The sequence below is a fragment of the Tamandua tetradactyla genome, chromosome 23, assembly GCF_023851605.1.
Source record: "Tamandua tetradactyla isolate mTamTet1 chromosome 23, mTamTet1.pri, whole genome shotgun sequence".
NCBI lineage: Eukaryota > Metazoa > Chordata > Mammalia > Pilosa > Myrmecophagidae > Tamandua > Tamandua tetradactyla.
This window is the reverse complement of record NC_135349.1, coordinates 20,913,256-20,917,610: the sequence shown is the minus strand read 5'-3', so window position 1 is coordinate 20,917,610 and position 4,355 is coordinate 20,913,256. Positions and strand designations below refer to the sequence as shown.

At 38.7% G+C, this 4,355-nt stretch overlaps 1 pseudogene; it reads left to right on the top strand.

The window, feature by feature from the left end:
- The first annotated feature begins 2,420 nt into the window (after positions 1–2,420).
- Positions 2,421–3,812, top strand: LOC143666529 (olfactory receptor 5AR1-like; annotated as a pseudogene).
- Positions 3,813–4,355: the final 543 nt, after the last annotated feature.

Sequence of the window (4,355 nt, the reverse complement as noted above, 5' to 3'; positions counted from 1 at the left end):
ATATCCTCATTTTTAAGTGTTTAAATCTTTGGCCCATTCTCATTGGGCTGTCACATTTCTTATTCAAACTTTAATAATCAGTCCTTTAGCAGAAATATACTTTCTCTTGGGATCTAATTTGTTTTTTCATTCTTTGTCTCTATTCAACATGATATGCATATTCATAACATTAAGAATGAATTGAACAGGAATAAATATAAAAACTTTTAACTGATAAGCTCTTAGACCAATATATGGTGTTATTTATTTATTAGAATCTGTTTTTGTTATGGTTGATTATATTCCATGTAAATCTAAAAGCTGAGGGTCCTACTTCTATCCACTCTAGGACTTAAAGTGTCTTATTATGAATGACCACATTTCTGTGAAAGACATATAAAATACTTCTCCACTTTCCTGTAAGTAGCAGCAAACTATTTAAAGCAATTAAAGTCTAACTTCTCCCTTCAACCTTAGATATGAAGTACTACTCATTTATAAGTTATTTTCCCCCCCACTTCTCTCAAAGAAATGTTGCAGTGAGGACTGATAATCATAAAAGGGAAGAGACTTATGAAATACATGCTTCTGTGTGACCACAGCAATGGACAACCCTTTCTCTATTCTCTCCTGAGTGAGGGCTCCTTTAAACTTATCTGTTAGCTGATCTATACAAAGGCCTATTGGGGGGCGGGCCGCGGTGGCTCAGCGGGCAAAGTGCTTACCTGCTATGCCGGAGGACCTCGGTTCGATTCCCGGCCCCAGCCCATGTAACAAATACGGAGAAACAGAATACAATAAAAACAAGAAAATGTTTAAAGATGTTTCCCTTTCTTCCTTCCTTCCTTCCTTCTCTCTGTCTTTCCTTTAAAAAAAAAAAAAAGGCCTATTGGTTATGCAACTTAATGTTCCCAAAGACACAGCTGTGTCTTCACACTAATTATGCCTCATGTGTGACCACTGAGTGCTTGCAAAACTCAAGGAAACCTAGAGAACAGGTTCCATGTTCATGTGTATGATAGCCAAAACAGGAAAGGAAAGGCAAACACAAAAATAAAAGTTTAACCACCATAAAATCACATCTCCATGGAACACAATAAAGTGTAATGGGCTCTAGGGTCTGACAGACCAGCTTGATGGTTTATTGGCTATTAACTTTCGTGGTTACTTAATATCTAACCTTTATTTATTTTTCACATATGAAATGAGAGTAATGATGACATTTGCTTCATTGTCATGAGGATGAAATTGTGCAGTGCCTTTAAAACACTCAGTAAAAGTCTGGCATGTACTTAGTGTTCAATAACTCCTCACTTTTTCTCTTTGCATGGATCTCTGGCATGGCAGGTGAGAACTCTGCCATTGAGCCATTGTGGCCTGCCCAAATCCTGACTTTTTAAAAAATATTATTATCCTTTTGATATATTTCTCACTGTATTAGTTAGAGTTCTCTAGATAAACAAAATCAACAGGGAACACTTGCAAAGTTAAAATTTATAAAAGTGTCTCACGTGACCACAGGAACGCAGAGTCCAAAATCCGCAGGGCAGGCTGTGAAGCCGATGACTCCGATGGAGGGTCTGGATGAACTCCACAGGAAAGCCTTGCCAACTGAAGCAGGAATGAGATCTGTCTCCTCTGAGTTCTCCTTAAAAGGCTTCCCATGATTAGATTAAGCGTCACTCATTGTAGAAGACACTCCCCTTTGGCTGATTACAAATGGAATCAGCTGTGGATGCAGCTGACGTGATCATAATCTAATCCTATGAAATGTCCTCATTGCAATAGACAGGCCAGCACTTGCCCAATCAGATAAACAGGTACCACAACTTGACCAAGTTGACACATGTCCCTAACCATGACAGTCATCCTCTACTACAAATATTTCATTTTCTGTCTATGGATGTGTAATGTGTTATACTTTGAAATTCATTTTGTGCTTCCTTTCTATGCCTACCTGAAATGAGAGTTAACATTTATATATTACCTGAATTCATCATTGTTTTGTTTATAAAGAAGTAAAGAATGCTATAAACAACTCTTCTTTACTAATTAATAAAATGGATTATTGCACAGACCAGGTCAAGCATCTGATGCCATGTGATAAATGGCCTCACAGCACCCAAGGAGATTATAAAATCCTAACTTTATATCCCCAAGAAGCTAATGACTTCATTTTTATTGGGCACCTGGAGAAGACATATGACCATCACCTTCACCAAAATCATTTGAATTGCCCTATTGATCACAGAATCTTTTTACTGGCAGGATTTTTAAGAATCACCACAAACAAAGCCTTCATTTACTTAGAATTATAAACAATTATTATAATATCTCTGGTTGATTCTTTTTTTTTTACTTTTAGTTGACTATTTACAGTGACAGAGAACTTAACTATCATCATCAATAAATCAAATCAAGGTAACCATAAAACTGAAGAGATGGATAAAGGAAACCACTCAGTGGTGACCCTTTTTTATGGACATCACTCAGGACCCTCAACTGCAGATTATCTTCTGTGTGGTCATCCTGATGGTTTACCTGGTCAGCATGGTAGGGAATGTTGGAATGATTATTCTGATCATAACAGACATGCAGCTTCACACACCCATGCATTTTTTTCCTCTGCAACCTCTCCTTTGTTGATCTGGGCTACTCTTTGGACATTGCCCCCAGCATGTCATCTGACTTCCTAAGTTAGTGCGAAGTCATCTCCTTCTCCAGCTGTGCCACCCAGTTTGCTTTCCTCATAAATTTTGTGGATGCTGAATGCTATTTCCTGGCAGCCATGGCCTGTGACCATTCTGTGGCCATCTGTCGACCCCTCCATTATAACACTCTCATGTCCAAGCAGGTCTGCTTGTCCCTCATGCTGGACTCTTACCTGGCTGGTCTGGTGATTTGGTAGCCCATACTTCCCTCACCTTCAACCTCAGTTCCTGTGGTTCCAATATCATTGTGTTAGTTAGATTCAGTTGTCAACTTGGCCAGGTGAGCATACCTAATCTTGTTCCTGCAGACATAAGCCAACGGTACGTGAACCTCATCTGTTGCCAATTACATCTGCAGTCGGCTAGGTGGCGTGTCTGCTGCAATGAGTGATGTTTGACTTAATTGGCTGGTGCTTAAATGAGAGATCACAACGTAGCACAGCCTAGCAGCCTGGCATTCCTCATCTCAGCACTTGCAGCTCAGCCCAGGCCCTTGGAGATGGAGAAAGAAATCACCCCGGGGAAAGTTGTTGGAACCCAGGGGCCTGGAGAGAAGACCAGCAAAGACCATCCTGTGACTTCCATATAAGAAAGAACCTCAGTGGAAAGTTAGCTACCTTTCCTCTGAAGAACCAGCAAAATAAATCCCCTTTTATTAAAAGCCAATCCATCTCTGGTGTGTTGCATTCTGGCAGCTAGCAAACTAGAGACAATCATCAACCACTTCTTCTGTGAACTCGGCACCACTCTTGGCCCTCTCTTGTTCAGACACCTATTATCAGTGAGAGCTTACTCTTTAGTCTGTGTGGTTTCATTGAATTCAGCAGCATCTTTATCATCTTCATTTCCTATGCCTTCATCCTCATCACCATCATCAGAATGCACTTGGCTGAAGGTCACATTAAGGTTTACTCCCCCTGTGGTTCTCACCTCATTGGTATCACCCTCTGCTATGGATTAGTCATGTTTATGTACCTGAGACCAACATCCAACTACTCCCTGGACCAAGACAAGCGGGCATCTATATTCTACACTATTATCATTGAACCCTTGATCTACAATATGCAGAACAAGGATGTAAAAGCTGCTTTTAAAAAAGTAATTGGGAAGAAACCTCAATAAGAAAATGAAAATACATTATCATAGGTAAATGAAAGTGATAGAAGAATGATGAAAGGAAAAAGAAAATGTAAATAGCTTTTTAAGAAACATTACTCACCTTACCATCGACTTACTGAATGAATCTTATATTTGAAAGGATTTCTGTAATCCTTAACTCTTCAATCTGAAAGAAATGTGAATTATTATTTTTGAAAGACACATTGAACAAGGTACATTAGTTTTTTCTTTGTTTTACTTAAAGTGGGTTCAAATATTGATTGGAAATAGAGGCAGGGATTGAAAGTGGAAAAAATGAAACATAGTCACTCTAAAACAAATTTTATTTCAAGGACAGGATAAATTCTTGGGCCAAATGTTTAAACATTCTCTACACTGAATGAAAGTGAGAGAAAATTTTGTTAAATACATGGGGAATGGGATTGGTTTGAAGGGTGACTTAATTCAATACAAAATCTATCCATGTACATACCTAGAACAAAACTTATGCATAATAAGTATGTGCCAGGTTCTTGAGGATACAAAACAAAGATGCATGTTTTTTCA